This window comes from Hyperolius riggenbachi, chromosome 1 (genome assembly GCF_040937935.1).
Source record: "Hyperolius riggenbachi isolate aHypRig1 chromosome 1, aHypRig1.pri, whole genome shotgun sequence".
In the NCBI taxonomy this organism is placed as follows: Eukaryota; Metazoa; Chordata; class Amphibia; order Anura; family Hyperoliidae; genus Hyperolius; species Hyperolius riggenbachi.
This window is the reverse complement of record NC_090646.1, coordinates 330,722,652-330,741,673: the sequence shown is the minus strand read 5'-3', so window position 1 is coordinate 330,741,673 and position 19,022 is coordinate 330,722,652. Positions and strand designations below refer to the sequence as shown.

The 19,022-nt window shown below is 45.3% G+C and overlaps 1 protein-coding gene across 1 annotated transcript in view; it reads left to right on the top strand.

Annotated features, from left to right (window-relative positions):
* The first annotated feature begins 613 nt into the window (after window positions 1-613).
* The window catches only part of LRRC25 (leucine rich repeat containing 25), a 188,871-nt gene continuing 170,462 nt past the window's right edge, over window positions 614-19,022 (top strand). The window contains exon 1 of the mRNA XM_068271197.1: window positions 614-655. The gene's annotated coding sequence lies outside the window, so the exon portion shown is untranslated. The remainder of the gene's footprint in view (window positions 656-19,022) is intronic.

Below are 19,022 nucleotides of genomic sequence, written 5' to 3'. Positions count from 1 at the left end.
TCGTCCCTCTTTGAGTTTCCTGTGAACTGCCCCTCCGGGTGGTTCATATTCATGTAATAAGATTATCCTGATGTGATGTAACATTATATATTACCACTTGTATCTTAAATATTTAATTTGTTGCGCAGAAATCTTTTTCTGATTGTCCGGGCCACCATACGCTGGCCAGAAGTGGGGATTAACATGGTTTATGTGCGCACTTCCGCCCACACTGTAGCAGGCGTTGATGTGCGCACTTCCGCCCACATCCTAGTATTTGGTTTACGTACACCCCAGCGTGATTTTTCACGCTGGTGATGACGCACTTCATATGTGAGGTGAGGCACATCTCCGCGCTGCGATGCCCCGGAATTGCCGACATGCAGCTTGTCTGCAATCTCCAGGGAAAGGGGCATCTCTTGTAAGAAAGGCACTCCTGCAAAACGCCCACTCTGGGTGTCAGGAATGCCCCCTCCCTCCTCTCAATGGCCCCCTTTGCTGCCTATCCCCCGCCTGTTCTCTGCCTTTATGAGCTCTGTGCTTCTTGGATGAGAGCACAGAGCTTCTGTCTGCAGCATCGTGACCCCTGAAAGAGAAAGTAAGCCACTACAGGCTTCAGGGGGTCAGGGAGCGGCGGGGATGGATGCTACCTTATCTTGCTGGACCCTCGGATCAGGTAGAATTTTTTTTTATTACAAATTACCACTGGCTCAGGTTCTCTCTAAGTGAGCTACTGATGCTTCCCACATTGCATCACAACTAAATATAATGCAAATGATCTCCATATGCCCCTGAAGCCATGCTTACATCCAGAACCGCTGGTGTATAGCAAGCCTATGGAGTGAATAGCAGGACAGGGAGGCTCTGCGTATTTGCTGCCTCCTTTGTCTGTATAACAGTAGTGGCAACTCTGATGACCTTCCCACTGAGGCGAGGGTAGCCCTTAGGGCTGTGCCACACACCAGAGCGCTTTTTGACTGTCAGGGCTGCATTTGCATTTTTAAAAAACGCTCCTCTTGATGGGAAAGCAAACCATAAAAGTCTAACATAACCACTGTAGCTGACAGGTATCAGCACTGAGCATGGGGAGAAGTGGTCTTTTGTAGGCAGACAAGGGCTGTTTGTAGTTACATACTCCAAGCATGCTTGAGTCGGACGTGAATGCCAAACTCTACGCATGTGAGTGCAAAGTCTAGCACCAAACATACAAGTCCGTTTGGAGTTGCACACCACCGCCGAGGTGCAGGATCGAAGTAGCGTACAACAAATATTCAGATGATCCGCACACTCAAAATGAACCAAGTTCAATCTTTTATTTTAAGTAAAGTGACACATGCCATTCCATAACACCGACGATAAAAGATTGAACTTGGTTCATTTTGAGTGTGCGGATCATCTGGATATTTGTAGCACCAAACATATGTGCACACGTCCCCAGGCCCAAAAGTTATCTTAAAACTAGGGACATGTGCATGTACACGTTTACGCACAGGAATGGAGGTTAGTAAGACTGGCATGTTTGTTTGGGCAGAGCAGCTGCCAGGCGACCCTGACACTCTATCAATTGTACTGAATGCAGATTGTTAGTTACCAACAGCTTCAGGCTGGTCTTAAAATACTCAACATCGCAATGCTCTAATCTTTATGAATTGGCATTTATTGAAGTATTTACCTTATTAGTTGGTAATTTTACTTTTCAATGCGGTAATAGCCTTAGCGGATTGGCCTTTGACAAGATGTCAAAGGCCAATGGTGTAACCAGCTGTTTTCTACATTACCGAATGCACGTGTACATGCATATTATGTTTAAAGCGGTATCGTCACCATAAAAATCAATTTTCAACAGCAACTGGTCTTAGTGTATTAAGTGATAAAGATGCTAATCCTGCATTCAAAACTTTCAAAACTTTTTCTGCTGTTATGGTTTGGAGTTATCATATACTTAATGAACACTGGCCCTTAAGTAGTCGTGCCAAAGAATTGCATGCTGGGGGTTCTTTTTATCTCTAATCTATTCCTCCTCTTCCCTTTATTTCCCTGCCAGCTTCTTATCTGAAACCTAATCCCCTACTCACTTGTGTTTACAAGCAAGGCTGAGGCGACTCAGCGATTGGAGGAGACAAGAAAAAAAGTAAAGGGCAGAAATGACATCACGAGTTAGCCTTAACTGTGGGCAAAATCATGGCCCCCACCAGGAGCAGAATTCTTGTAATTTACTATATAACATTCACTGAAATCAAAACGTGGACACTATAATACATGTGTTATGTAAGTAGATCAAGTATTTATCTACTTATATATGTGTTTTTTTCCCCTGGCATAGTATAGCTGAGCCTACTGCTTTAAAATTATCTCTCCTAAGTCACTGTGGGAATATATATGTAAAGCTACAGATATCAAGGCTTAAAATATAACTTTACTGTTTTGAGAAAATAAATCCCATTCACAGTTATATGTATTCACACTATGGGGTTGATTCATGAACTTTTACCGCGCTAAGCAGCGCGTGTTAATCCACTGAAGTACTGCCTGATGTTATGTAGAGCAACCGCGATAATTAATGTAATAGCGGCTGCGCTATTAAAGTAACGTGTATTAGGTGAGCTATAATCACAACACGCCACCATGGTCCTACTGTGGGCCCATTCACATCACATACACATCATAGCTACGTGGTTCATCTGGTTTTGTCTTAGCATACTAGCCAAGTTCTGTGCTACCTGACAACATGCATATTACATCCATATTACAAACAAGTGGTTCGACCCAGCACTCTCAATGGAGACAAGCGTGCTATAGCTGATCAGAACTTGTTGCTCATCAAGTTCAAAGATAGCGAAAAAAGAGATATCAGCAGCACCGCTACAGTGAAAAAGTTAGCTCTTTATTAGTGCAGTAAAATCATGTGGCAAAGATAGAGCTGGAGGCAACTACAGCCCGCTGTTTCGAAGCGACATGCTTCTTCTTCAAGTTGCAAGCTCATAATGACAAACAATGTTCTCATACCTTCTTAAATATGGCCACACATTCAAATGTCAGCCAATCCACAAATGAGACTTGAGAAGTGACCAATCAGAGCAGACCAAGGGAATGGAGGGCCTGATGGGGAACTTCAGTACACAGGAAGTACAACCCACAAGTGACCTCACTAAAAGAAAACATTCCCATAAGAAAAACGGCTGCTAAGCCACACCCAAAACGGACCTGATGGGGAACTGCCATGTACGCGTAAAAATCACCTGATGCGTAAAAATGTACGCATAAACCCCGAACGCGAAAACGCATGAAAACAGTATGCTAAAGGCATCCGCAATGAATGCCAACAAGAGAAGACGCGTAAAAAGCGTAAAAATATACGCAAAAGTCTAGGGACGCGTGGAAGAATAACGCGTAAAAACCTCTGAATAAATGCTAACAAAGCGTACGCGTAAAAAGATGGGAGTGGCGTATCAACATACGCAAGTAGTTAAAGTAAACTGTGCATAACACTATATGTAAAAAAATACAAAAACCAGTAAAATATACATATGCAAAAATGTACAAATATTGATATACTCTGATTGGTCACCGCTCATGCATAAATATAAAGAACCTTAATCACATAAGATATAGAAAAGTACAGGAACAACCTTAAGAAAAATGTTATCTCAGAATATAAATACTAGTTCCCCATCAGGCCCTCCATTCCCTTGGTCTGCTCTGATTGGTCACTTCTCAAGTCTCATTTATGGATTGGCTGACATTTGAATGTGTGGCCATATTTAAGAAGGTATGAGAACATTGTTTGTCATTATGAGCTTGCAACTTGAAGAAGAAGCATGTCGCTTCGAAACAGCGGGCTGTAGTTGCCTCCAGCTCTATCTTTGCCACATGATTTTACTGCACTAATAAAGAGCTAACTTTTTCACTGTAGCGGTGCTGCTGATATCTCTTTTTTCGCTATCTTTGAACTTGATGAGCAACAAGTTCTGATCAGCTATAGCACGCTTGTCTCCATTGAGAGTGCTGGGTCGAACCACTTGTTTGCATCACGACATTGCTCGAAGACCACTGGCACCATGGTTGACGTTGAGAAAAATACTGCTGATCTTACCTTTGCCTATACTGGTGATGAGGCTGCACGGATTATGACCAGAACTGAGGATACCACTTCATTTATCTCTCAGCCGGATGCTAAACCTCTTAAGAAGGACCTTGAATATTTAAAGCGACACCGCATAGACTTGGATCTACATGCGAAAGCTCTGGTGGAATACTTTCATGCTGGACGTATCCCTCGTCATGTTAGGGCCAATGTAGCCCCCCTGCTTTTTCCTAAAGATACGGCTTTTGTCAACATCTGGGAACGTATATGGAATAAAGCGAGCTTTGATGCCATGGTACATACTGTAGCCAGAATCAAACAGGAGTTACCAATTCTGGACACTAAGATTCAAAATGTCGAGGAAGAACTTGAGTTCTTGATGTCCGCAGAGGACCTCGATGCCTTTTTAGACCATTTGCAAACTAAAATGGATCTTTATCAAAAGAATGGCGAGGAAAATAAGCGGATGAAATTTCATCGAGACTCTAAAGATTACACCTCCGGATATGTATATGCCTGGCAAAAGTCATCTGGCTCACGCCGCAGACGTTTTCCTGGAAGTAAACCTCACAAGCCCAAGAGACCGGGTCATCCAAGTGATGGTTCTCCTGCGTCTGGCGTTAATGGATCTTCAAGTGAGGGTCAATCATCTTCTAGAGATGCCTCTCCTCGTCCGACACAACGAAAAAACGACAAGGTGGCAGGAGGGTCCGACGGAGGTTCCAGCAACAAGAGAGACGTGCAACAATCTTCGAAGAGAGTGTTGAGACAACGCAAGAATTAGTGGTTAACATCTCCTCATATTCCCTTACTGATATTGAGACACGAGCCCTTAGTCATGGACTATCCTACTGTCCTACAAGATTACCCGATTTTTTTGAACTTGAACAGGAGTGTTTTCGATTTTTCAGATCTCTCAAATTGAAAGTATTTTTTTCTAATAATCCAATGCCGAGTAAATTCTCCCCAGCTGATGATGACTCCTTACATCTTCGAGACTTTGGTCTCAGGAACAAGAGTTCATTTATGCCACCGAGTAATCCTGTTGTGGAACTGTTTTCTAGGAATGTTATGGATGACCTTAGGAAGGTGGAACAAGATTTCAAGCAAAAACGGACTCAGGTTCACTTCAATATGAATAAACAGGAGAGAGAGGCATTGACAGCCTTACGACAAAATGATGCCATCACCATCTGCGCTGCCGATAAAGGCGGTGCAGTGGTGGTGCTTGATACATCCTATTATCAAGAGGAGATATTGAACCAACTGGCCCAACCAGAGGTCTATTTGAAACTTGGTGGTGATCCTCTAGCCAATATTGTTCGAAAATAGATCACCTTCTTGATAAAGCTATCCAACAGGGTATTATTAATAGTGACCTGAGAAGATTTCTCAAAAAAGAGTATCCAGCTACTCCCACTTTCTATATTCTTCCCAAAATTCACAAGAATCCACACCGGCCACCGGGGCGACCCATTGTGGCCGGCGTGGATTCTGTGTTTGTACCCTTAGCAGTTTTCTTGAATAAACTTCTTCAGCCTCTAGTTATTGGGCTGGATTCACATTTAAGGGATACTTCGATGTTTCTTAGTAGATTGAATTCATTGGATGTTGGGGATGAGGATGTTCTTCTTGTTACGTTGGATGTTGAGAGCCTCTACACCTCCATCCCACATGATGGGGGTGTAGAGGCTGTCGATTGGTTTTTATTAACACATTCTGATTTACAGACTCCACATAGGAAGTTTGCGGTTGAATTATTACGCATTATTCTTGAGGAGAACTATTTCTTCTTTGGTGGGAATTTTTATAAACAGTTGAGAGGAACGGCAATGCGCTCTAACGTGGCCCCCTCCTACGCTAATCTTTTTATGGGCCTTTATGAAGAGGCATTTGTATACCAAAGTATGTATTTCCGCCGACACGTCTTGTGTTGGTGGCGATACATCGATGATGTATTTTGCGTGTGGAGGGGGCCGCGTTCTGAGCTCGACCTGTTCATATGTGAGTTGAGTAGTAAATGTCCATCTATTAGATTGACTGCCCACTCGGATTTGGAGCGGGTTCCATTTCCGGATACTATGGTGATCCGTCAGGGTAACCATTTTATCACAGACCTTTATGTTAAATCTACTGACCGTAATTCTCTCTTAGAATTCTCCAGTTTCCACCCTCGTTCTGTGAGAGAACACATCCCACGAGGACAATTTGCGAGAATTTCAAAGATAGTTACTGACCAGGCTATGCGTGACCAACGACTCCAGGAGACTGTTACTAAATTCAAGCAACGAGGTTATCCTGACCATACCTTTAAAGACCGGGATAGTAGACCTAGACGCCAGCAGGGCCTTAGACTCCCCTTTGTTTCCACTTACAATGCCTGCAGTGCTCAGCTGGGGTCCATTGTACGGAAACATTGGGGCCTCTTACGCCAGTCCTTCCCACAAGTTCATGAGTTCAGATATCCCCCACTTCTGTCTTTTAAAAGACCTCCCACAATTAGAGACAAAATGGGACGAGACAAGTATGGGACAACACCTGTAGTTACTGACTCGGCGAGCAGATTTGGCACTTATCCATGTTTAAGTTGCCATGCTTGTAGCCATATCGTCAAAGGTGATAGTTTTAATCACCCATCTTTGGGAACTGAGTTTAAGATTCGTGGACGTTATTCTTGCGATTTAACATATGTAGTGTATCTTATTAAATGCCCTTGTGGCTTAGCTTATGTTGGCATGACGATCACCTTCTTGATAAAGCTATCCAACAGGGTATTATTAATAGTGACCTGAGAAGATTTCTCAAAAAAGAGTATCCATTACGTGTACGTCTTTCATCACACAAGTGTGCGATACGTGGTCAGAATCGAGAACAGGCAGTGTCGTCCCATTTTGTCGAGTCTCGACATTCAGTGTCACAACTTAGGATACAGGTCATAGATAGTGTACCTAGGACATTACGTGGTGGGGATAGATTGAAAGCATTACTGAAATGTGAAGCAGGATGGATTAGACGTTTAGGAACTGTAGGTCGAGGAGGTTTAAATAGGGAGTACGATTTATCGTTTTGTATATAAGAAGATTCGGATCTGGGTGGCAATCAGGACCAGTAACATAGGTTTGGGTTTTTTCGGCAATTTTTGGAATAATTTATGGGATGTATCTAGTATTTATATTCTGAGATAACATTTTTCTTAAGGTTCTTCCTGTACTTTTCTATATCTTATGTGATTAAGGTTCTTTATATTTATGCATGAGCGGTGACCAATCAGAGCATATCAATATTTGTACATTTTTGCATATGTATATTTTACTGTTTTTTGTATTTTTTTACATATAGTGTTATGCACAGTTTACTTTAACTACTTGCGTATGTTGATACGCCACTCCCATCTTTTTACGCGTACGCTTTGTTAGCATTTATTCAGAGGTTTTTACGCGTTATTCTTCCACGCGTCCCTAGACTTTTGCGTATATTTTTACGCTTTTTATGCGTCTTCTCTTGTTGGCATTCATTGCGGATGCCTTTAGCATACTGTTTTCATGCGTTTTCGCGTTCGGGGTTTATGCGTACATTTTTACGCATCAGGTGATTTTTACGCGTACATGGCAGTTCCCCATCAGGTCCGTTTTGGGTGTGGCTTAGCAGCCGTTTTTCTTATGGGAATGTTTTCTTTTAGTGAGGTCACTTGTGGGTTGTACTTCCTGTGTACTGAAGTTCCCCATCAGCCCCTCCATTCCCTTGGTCTGCTCTGATTGGTCACTTCTCAAGTCTCATTTGTGGATTGGCTGACATTTGAATGTGTGGCCATATTTAAGAAGGTATGAGAACATTGTTTGTCATTATGAGCTTGCAACTTGAAGAAGAAGCATGTCGCTTCGAAACAGCGGGCTGTAGTTGCCTCCAGCTCTATCTTTGCCACATGATTTTACTGCACTAATAAAGAGCTAACTTTTTCACTGTAGCGGTGCTGCTGATATCTCTTTTTTCGCTATCCATATTACAAATAAATAGAGATGAGTAACCACGCGCATCAATAGGGGCTTAGATATGGGGCACTGGCCCCGTATCTTGTCGGGAGTGCCTGGGATACGGCACCCGGAGTGCCGCTGGCGGTGCTCTGAAGGCTGGGGGGGGGCTGCAGCATCCCTGCTGTTTCTATGGCTGCGGTGCGCAGGGGGCAGATGCATTCCAGCTTGGCCTGGATCACGTGGGGCCGGGCAGCCAATGAGGGAGTAGCACTTCTCCTGCTATGCGACATGTGGAGAAGGATCCGTATTAGCAGAAGCGCTGTTACTTGTTTTATTTCTTAGCTGTACTATAAGTTTATTTTCACTTCGGTTTCCATTTAAGGTCTTAAAACAGGAGGGGAAATTAGGCTGGAAAAGAATTAATGTGCTTAAAAGTTACCCCCCTCGGCTTATATGCGAGTCGGTGGAGCAGAACGGATAGTGGAGTAGGTTTTGTTACTGGCAGAGGAGCGTAATGATCTTGCACTTGTGATCCTGCTCTTGCCAGCAGGTTCCCTGCTGTGTTTGTGCCCTCTGTAACATGGTGTGCAGAGTGCACTGTTCAAGACTACCTGTGTCCCCTGGCTTGCGGAGCAGAGCATGCAAGCAATGTGTCAGCAGTGCAATAATCAGGGATTCTTCCTGTGTGGCAATCACTATGACGCCATCTGTCACGGAACAGCCGTGAGAAACGCAGGCGAATCGGGAAGATTCGTGCAGTTGATTTTCTGATCGCTTCCCGGGTAGATTTGTGCAGTCATTTCAGCGATCAGAAGTACATTTTTTCTTTTCCTGAAGTATGTTTGTTGACCAGTGAAGTTAATGTTTGTGTAATTAGCTGGTTCAAAAGAAACTTACAGCTGAGTGTGTTTCAACACCATTTGGCCTAACCTACTTTAGAATGCAGGGAGCCCAGAAGACAGTTCACACGTACCTGTCACAACTCTGACCAGGTAATTAACCTCCTCACAGTTACCTGTGAACGACAGCATGCACAAGAATAGTCAGGAAAACCCACAGTAGGGGGCCTATTCAGAAACTGCAGTCACGTAGGCAGAATGGCAGCAACACAGCATGACTTCATTGTATGGACAGCCCGAAGTGAAAATATAGCCAGTCATTTTTTGGTAAGATTGTAGCAGAATGCCACTGACTATCTCTACTAAAATAACACATTTAGGCGCAGTTGAAATTGCGCACGTTTTCAGAGATCGTGGGAGTTCGTAGCCCATTCCTAAGCAGAGTTATTAATTTTGGTGCAACCACTTGGGCTAGACTCAGGATTCTTGGTCTCTGTATGATTCCCCGAATCCACTGTGTATTAATCTGTTATCAGCGCAAATGTGGCATTTATCTGTTTTGAATTACAGCGTTTTATAAGTTTAAACCTAAATCTCTCTCCAAGGACTTGAACTGTGATTGGTTTGTCAACCAGAGGGACGGGCTTGGTCATACCCCAAAACTAGCTTCCATAAAACCAGGATGCATACAAGGAGGGGCAGTCCTCCCTTGTGTACCATCACCTGATCCAGCCAGCCAGGGGACCATGTGACTGGCGGCCATTTCCTGAACTGAAACAAAGGACATTTTCCATGTGCTCAGATTTCCCAGAAAGGACATATTTCCACATGAACTTAAGTATTCGTATTTTCTTCCCTTTTTATATATTTTATGCTGCGCTACGATTGTCTTTATAATTGTTGAATTTAATGATTTTCTGTATATATTAATTATTTATATTGCATTTATAATAAAGACTTCTAAAAACTGAACCCTAGCTTCTGACGAGTCGCTACTACTGTTGATAGCTAAATAAACTAGAGTGTGTTTTAACCATTTTTGTTTGCAGGTATTAGTTAGGTCTCCTACCCTTCTGTAGGAGTGGTGGCAGTTATACCTTGAAATAGTGTGTAATTTGTATTACCGTAACTCACAAGCTCCCTTCTAGTCGATCTGCTGCCAAAATCTCAGCGGTTTCTGCGCACCGATTGTGACCACAGATTGCATGGTCTGTGTGCTGAAACCGATTGGAAGGCATTGTGCGGTCCAGCTACTAGGGGGCTTGTGACACCATCTAGTGGCACCAGCATCTTGAGGTACAGCTCTATCATCCTTGGAGCACATCTGGGTATGGGGAGAAGGTATGACTTGTACTGGGGGCACATCTGGCTACTGAGGAGGAGGCTATACTGGAGAGGTGGCTTAAACACGAGCCAATCACTTTTCTGGGTTTCTGAGGGGAGGTGGGTACCTCAGCTTATACACGGGTCGGCTTATATGCCAGTATACACGTTACTTAATGCAGGAAGGGGTAAAAGCAGGGGCGTAGCAATAGGGGGTGCAGAGGTAGCGACCGCATCGGGGCCCTTGGGCCAGAGGGGCCCCGTAGGACCCTCCCTGAACTTCAGTATTAGCTCTCTATTGGTCCTGTGCTCATAATAATCACTTCTGTAGATACTTTGAATAGTAGTAATCATTAACCACTTCCCGACCGCCGTATGTACAATTGGCGGCCGGGAAGTGCACCCCGCAAGGACCGCCGTATTGACAATTGGCGGCGGTCCTTGTAGGGGCATGGGCGGAGCGATCGCGTCATCAGTGACGCGATCCTCCGCCTCCGCCTGGCGCCGCTCACCCGCCGCAACATCCCGCCGGCCATACGGAAGCGCCGGCGGGATGTTAACCCGACGATCGCCGCATACAAAGTGTATAATACACTTTGTAATGTTTACAAAGTGTATTATACAAGCTGCCTCCTGCCCTGGTGGTCCCAATGTCCGAGGGACCACCAGGGCAGGCTGCAGCCACCCTAGTCTGCACCAAGCACACTGATTTCCCCCCCCCCCCTGCCCCAGATCGCCCACAGCACCCATCAGACCCCCCCCTGCCCACCCCCAAGACCCCTGTTTGCACCCTATCACCCCCCTAATCACCCATCAATCACTCCCTGTCACTATCTGTCAACGCTATTTTTTTTTTGTATCCCCCCCCCTGCCCCCCGCTCCCTCCTGATCACCCCCCACCCCTCAGATTCTCCCCAGACCCCCCCCCCCATGTACTGTATGCATCTATCCCCCCTGATCACCTGTCAATCACCTGTCAATCACCTGTCCATCACCTGTCAATCACCCGTCAATCACCCCCTGTCACTGCCACCCATCAATCAGCCCCTAACCTGCCCCTTGCGGGCAATCTGATCACCCCCCCACACCAATAGATCGCCCGCAGATCCGACATCAGATCACCTCCAAAATCCATTGTTTACATCTATTCTCTCCTCTAAACACCCACTAATTACCCATCAATCACCCATCAATCACCCCCTATCACCACCTGTCACTTTTACCTATCAGATCAGACCCTAATCTGCCCCTTGCGAGCACCCAATCACCCGCCCACACGCTCAGATTGCCCTCTGACCCCCTCTTATCAATTCACCAGTGCATTAATTACATCTGTTCTTCCCTGTAATAACCCACTGATCACCTGTCAATCACCTGCCAATCACCTATCACCCATCAATCACCCCGTCACTGCCACCCATCAATCAGCCCCTAACCTGCCCCTTGCGGGCAATCTGATCACCCACCCACACCATTAGATCGCCCGCAAACCCGCCGTCAGATTACCTCCCAAATGTATTGTTTACATCTGTTATCTTCTCTAAACACCCACTAATTACCCATCAATCACCCCCTATCACCAACCGTCACTGTTACCTATCAGATCAGACCCTAATCTGCCCCTTGCGGGCACCCAATCACCCGCCCACACGCTCAGATTGCCCTCAGACCCCCCCCCCTTATAAATTCGCCAGTGCATTAATTACATCTGGCCTTCCCTGTAATAACCCACTGATCACCTGTCAATCACCTGCCAATCACCTATCACCCATCAATCACCCCCTGTCACTGCCACCCAACAATCAGCCCCTAACCTGCCCCTTGCGGGCAAACTGATCACCCACCCACACCAATAGATCGCCCGCAGATCCGACATCAGATCACCACCCAAGCGCAGTGTTTCCATCTATTCTCTCCTCTAAACACCCACTAATTACCCATCAATCACCCATCAATCACCCCCTATCACCACCTGTCACTGTTACCCATCAGATCAGACCCTAATCTGCCCCTTGCGGGCACCCAATCGCCCGCCTACACGCTCAGATTGCCCTCAGACCCCCCCTTATCAATTCGCCAGTGCAATATTTACATCTGTTCTCCCCTGTAATAACCCACTGATTACCTGTCAATCACCTATCAATCACCCATCAATCACCCCCTGTCACTGCCACCCATCAATCACCCCCTGTCACTGCCGCCCATCAATCACCCGCTGTCACTGCCACCCATCAATAAGCCCCTAACCTGCCCCTTGCGGGCAATCTGATCACCCACCCACACCAATAGATCGCCCGCAGATCCGACGTCCGATCACCTCCCAAGTGCAGTGTTTACATCTGTTCTCTACCCTAAACACCCACTAATTACCCATCAATCACCCCCTGTCACTGCTACCTATCAGATTAGACCCCTATCTGCCCCTAGGGCACTCAATCACCCGCCCACACCCTCAGAATGCCCTCAGACCCCAGCCCTGATCACCTCGCCAGTGCATTGCTTGCATCTATTCCCCCCTCTAATCACACTTTGAGACACCCATCAATCACCTCCTGTCACCCCCTAGCACACCTACCCATCAGATCAGGCCCCAATTTGCCCCGTGTGGGCTCCTGATCACTCGGCCAAACCCTCAGATCCCCCTCAGACCCCCTTCCGATCACCTCCCCAGTGCATTGATTGCATCTATTTTCCCCTCTAACCACCCCCTGAGACACCCATCAATCACCTCCTGTCACCCCCCTAGCACTCCTATCCATCAGATCAGGCCCAATACAACCTGTCATCTAAAAGGCCACCCTGCTTATGACCGGTTCCACAAAATTCGCCCCCTCATAGACCACCTGTCATCAAAATTTGCAGATGCTTATACCCCTGAACAGTCATTTTGAGACATTTGGTTTCCAGACTACTCACGGTTTTGGGCCTGTAAAATGCCAGGGCGGTATAGGAACCCCACAAGTGACCCCATTTTAGAAAAAAAGACACCCCAAGGTATTCTGTTAGGTGTATGACGAGTTCATAGAAGATTTTATTTTTTGTCAAAAGTTGATTTTTATTGGTTTTTTTTCACAAAGTGTCATTTTTCACTAACTTGTGACAAAAAATAAAATCTTCTATGAACTAGCCATACACCTAACGGAATACCTTGGGGTGTCTTCTTTCTAAAATGGGGTCACTTGTGGGGTTCCTATACTGCCCTTGCATTTTAGGGGCCCTAAACCGCGAGGAGTAGTCTAGAAAACAAATGCCTCAAAATGACCTGTGAATAGGACGTTGGGCCCCTTAGCGCACCTAGGCTGCAAAAAAGTGTCACACATGTGGTACCGCCGTACTCAGGAAAAGTAGTATAATGTGTTTTGGGGTGTATTTTTACACATACCCATGCTGGGTGGGAGAAATTTCTATGTAAATGGACAATTGTGTGTAAAAAAATCAAACAATTGTCATTTACAGAGATATTTCTCCCACTTAGCATGGGTATGTGTAAAAATACACCCCAAAACGCATTATACTACTTCTCCTGAGTACGGCGGTACCACATGTGTGGCACTTTTTTTTACACCCTAAGTACGCTAAGGGGCCCAAAGTCCAATGAGTACCTTTAGGATTTCGCAGGTCATTTTGCGACATTTGGTTTCAAGACTACTCCTCACGGTTTAGGGCCCCTAAAATGCCAGGGCAGTATAGGAACCCCACAAATGACCCCATTCTAGAAAGAAGACACCCAAAGGTATTCCGTACGGAGTATGGTGAGTTCATAGAAGATTTTATTTTTTGTCACAAGTTAGCGGAAAATGACACTTTGTGAAAAAAACAATTAAAATCAATTTCCGCTAACTTGTGACAAAAAAATAAAAACTTCTATGAACTCACCATACTCCTAACGGAATACCTTGGAGTGTCTTCTTTCTAAAATGGGGTCATTTGTGGGGTTCCTATACTGCCCTGGCATTTTAGGGGCCCTAAACCGTGAGGAGTAGTCTTGAAACAAAAATGACCTGTGAAATCCTAAAGGTACTCATTGGACTTTGGGCCCCTTAGTGCAGTTAGGGTGCAAAAAAGTGCCACACATGTGGTATCGCCGTACTCGGGAGAAGTAGTATAATGTGTTTTGGGGTGTATTTTTACACATACCCATGCTGGGTGGGAGAAATACTTCTGTAAATGACAATCTTTTGATTTTTTTACACACAATTGTCCATTTACAGAGGTATTTCTCCCCCCCAGCATGGGTATGTGTAAAAATACACCCCAAAACACATTGTACTACTTCTCCCGAGTATGGCGATACCACATGTGTGGCACTTTTTTGCACCCTAACTGCGCTAAAGGGCCCAAAGTCCAATGAGTACCTTTAGGATTTCACAGGTCATTTTGAGAAATTTCGTTTCAAGACTACTCCTCACGGTTTAGGGCCCCTAAAATGCCAGGGCAGTATAGGAACCCCACAAATGACCCCATTTTAGAAAGAAGACACCCCAAGGTATTTCGTTAGTAGTATGGCGAGTTCATAGAAGATTTTATTTTTTGTCACAAGTTAGCGGAAATTGATTTTAATTGTGTTTTTTCACAAAGTGTCATTTTCCGCTAACTTTTGACAAAAAATAAAATCTTCTATGAACTCACCATACTCCTAACGGAATACCTTGGGGTGTCTTCTTTCTAAAATGGGGTCATTTGTGGGGTTCCTATACTGCCCTGGCATTTTAGGGGCCCTAAACCGTGAGGAGTAGTCTTGAAACGAAATTTCTCAAAATGACCTGTGAAATCCTAAAGGTACTCATTGGACTTTGGGCCCTTTAGCGCAGTTAGGGTGCAAAAAAGTGCCACACATGTGGTATTGCCGTACTCAGGAGAAGTAGTATAATGTGTTTTGTGGTGTATTTTTACACATACTCATGCTGAGTGGGAAAAAGATCTCTGTAAATGGACAATTGTGTGTAAAAAAAATTAACAAATTGTCATTTACAGAGATATTTCTCCCACCCAGCATGGGTATGTGTAAAAATACACCCCAAAACACATTATACTACTTCTCCTGAGTACGGCAATACCACATGTGTGGCACTTTTTTGCAGCCTAACTGTGCTAAGGGGTCCAAAGTCCAATGAGCCCCTTTAGGCTTTACAGGGGTGCTTACAATTTAGCACCCCCCAAAATGTCAGAACAGTAAACACACCCCACAAATGACCCCATTTTGGAAAGTAGACCCTTCAAGGTATTCAGAGAGGGGCATGGTGAGTCCGTGGCAGATTTCATTTTTTTTTTGTCGCAAGTTAGAAGAAATGGAAACTTTTTTTCTTTTCTTTTTTTCTCACAAAGTGTCATTTTCCGCTTACTTGTGACAAAAAATAATATCTTCTATGAACTCACTATGCCTCTCAGTGAATACTTTGGGATGTCTTCTTTCCAAAATGGGGTAATTTGGGGGGTATTTATACTATCCTGGAATTCTAGCCCCTCATGAAACATGACAGGGGGTCAGAAAAGTCATAGATGCTTGAAAATGAGAAAATTCACTTTTTGCACCATAGTTTGTAAACGCTATAACTTTTACCCAAACCAATAAATATACACTGAATGGTTTTTTTTTTATCAAAAACATGTTTGTCCACATTTTTCGCGCTGCATGTATACAGAAATTTTACTTTATTTGAAAAATGTCAGCACAGAAAGTTAAAAAAATCATTTTTTTGCCAAAATTCATGTCTTTTTTGATGAATATAATAAAAAGTAAAAATCGCAGGAGCAATCAAATAGCACTAAAAGAAAGCTTTATTAGTGACAAGAAAAGGAGCCAAAATTCATTTAGGTGGTAGGTTGTATGAGCGAGCAATAAACCGTGAAAGCTGCAGTGGTCTGAATGGAAAAAAAGTGGCCGGTCCTTAAGGGGTAGAAAGCCCTAGGTCCTCAAGTGGTTAACACACTGTTCCCCATCCCCTTCTTGCACCTCTGACATTGTAGTTGCCATTGGCAGGTTTTGGTCCGCCGTATCAATTATTATGTATAGAGTGCTTGGGGGCCCCATTGTAAAACTTGCATCGGGGCCCACAGCTCCTTAGCTACGCCACTGGGTAAAAGCAAGACTAAATTAAATCAAAACTGATAAGGCATTGGCACAGAGAGCATCCATCTTTCAGTGTTAAGGTACTTAAGTTCAGTGATCAATAAACCCCTTTATCTTATCTTTAGTGACTTCCTTTCAAGTGAGATAGTTCCAAAGGCCTGTCATACAGCCCACATTTTCCCATTATTTAGAAAGGCAAAAAAATCAGATTTAGGAAATGATTGATCTGTAAGCTTAACACCAGAGGTGTGCAAACTATTTGAGGGTTCCCTAAGAGATGCTATACAAAATTTCATAGCAGAGAATAATATAATTTCTCAGCATCAACATGGGTTTACTTAGGACAGGTCCTGTTTGACCAACATGCTCAGCTTTTTTGAGGTAACTAACTCACTGACTAACAAAACGGGAAGGGGGAAAGGCGCCAATCACTCAAAACTTGCTATAATAAAGTATAACAAGCCCCGGGAAAGCATCTCTAAAAGTGCCATGGGTACTTTCTATTGGTTTCTTAACAGACCAATGGGAATCCTCCTTAGGGTGTTGTTCTTTGAGATCTTCAAAGTCTCTAGAGGGTATTGGCATGGGATCATTTCTGAGGATATTGATGTGGAAATATTAATTAAATGTAAGTATTTATGGTTACTTAAGAATATTGAAATCCTTTTTTTCGTGGATTTCTTCACTTTTACTTCTATGTAGTAATGTAGAAAAGGTACATTAACCACCCTGGCGTTCTGATTAAATCGCCAGGGTGGCTGCGGGAGGGTTTTTTTTAAATAAAAAAAAAACTATTTCATGCAGCCAACTGAAAGTTGGCTGCATGAAAGCCCACTAGAGGGCGCTCCGGAGGCGATCTTCCGATCGCCTCCGGCGGCAAGAGATAACACGGAAGGCCGCAATGAGCGGCCCTCCGTGTTTCGCTTCCCTCGTCGCCATGGCGACGAGCGGAGTGACGTCATGGACGTCAGCCGACGTCCTGACGTCAGCCGCCTCCGATCCAGCCCTTAGCGCTGGCCGGAACTGTTTGTTCCGGCTACGCTGGGCTCGGGCGGCTGGGGGGACCCTCTTTCGCCGCTGCATGCGGCGGATCGCCGCGCTGCAGCGGCGATCAGGCAGCACACGCGGCTGGCAAAGTGCCGGCTGCGTGTGCTGCTTTTTATTTGGTTGAAATCGGCCCAGCAGGGCCTGAGCGGCAGCCTCTGGCGGTGTTGGACGAGCTGAGCTCGTCCAGACCGCTCAGCAGGTTAATACCCCTACACTCATTTCCCTGGGGGGTGGGCATCTGGGAGTCCTATTGAGCCTGGCCCTCACCACATCCTGAGCTCCTTGCACATAGTATTGATAAGGGCTTTGGGGCAGTGGGAGGAGTCTTTGCCACCCCTATCTCCCAGAACCCCCTGTCATGGACCATGTGGGCTGGTATAGCTCAGGTTACGGAGCCCCGTGCGATCTTGGCTCTGCATTCTGGCTATACCAGCCTGCAACTCTGACAAGGGGTTAAAGAGGTTAGACAATACATTTCAAAACGATAATTTATGAACTGATAATTTACAAAACAAATTTTAAAACAATGGTTTTCATAACACTCATTTTCAAAATGAAAAATTTCACTTGGACGAGCCCAAGTACTGATTCCTTTACTGAGTGCTTGCTATGGGTGGGCCTTGGGTGTCATGTGGGTGCTGAGTGCAGGTATTCAGTGCCATGATGGGTGCAAGTACTGGTTATCATATGGGTGCTTGGTGCAGGTACAGGGTGCCACATGGATGTGAATACTTGGTGCCATGCCTGTACTGGGAGCTGGATATGGGTGAGCTTTATGTGTCAGTACTCAGTGACATAATTATTCTGGGCGTGGGTACTGATTATCATGTGGGTGCTTGGTGCAGAGAGTGGGTGCCATGTGGAGGCTGTGTGCAGGTGTGAGTACTGGGTGCCATGTTGGGGCTGCATGTATTTAGTATCATGGTGGTGCAGGTACTAGGTGCCGACTATGCAGGGTCGGGGTACTGGGTTGTAAGCAGATTTTGGGGTGACGTGGGTGCTGGGAATTGGGGGGGGGGGGTCGCTGTAGGTATAGGAGGAGGGAGAATTCACTGTGTATGCTGGGTCGAACGAGAGGGTATTGTGGGTTCTGGGTATGGAAGAGGTCACTGTGGGTGAGGGGGACAGTAGAGATCATATTAGGTGTGGCTGGTGGGGTGATGGAAAGTCGCTGTGGGTGCTGCTGGGAATGGGAGAGGTGCTGCTGGGGGAGGGAGAGGTCAGTGTGGGTGCTGGAGGAGGGAAAAGTTTGGTGTGGGTGCTGGGGAGGGAGAAGTCGTATGAGTGTCGGGGAAGGGAAAGGTTGGTGTGGGTGCTAGGATGGAAAGGTCACTGAGGGTGTTGCTGTCAGGGAGACACCATTCTGTTCCTACACAGCTGACAGGGTGATCACAAGCTTGGCCGCAGTTGGATTCCTATGGGGCTGTCCTCCTCTCCAAAGTGTCTAGGTGGTGGTAGCGGTGAGTTTCCTGAGGGTAGTGGGTGGAGCTTCTTTTTGTACATCTGAAGGGGCACTTTTGTTGAAAATTAAAAAAGGGGTGCCTGGGAACCCCGAGCCTCCCTCCCTGCATGTGCCTGGTAGCCAGGGTAATGAGCCCTGCACCTTATCCCCAATTACTTGGTCCTCGCTCCAGCTCAGTGTGCAGCAGCATCCCCCTCTTTTCAGTGTGTAGTGATGATTTTTTAATCTGCTGTTTAAAATAACTTTT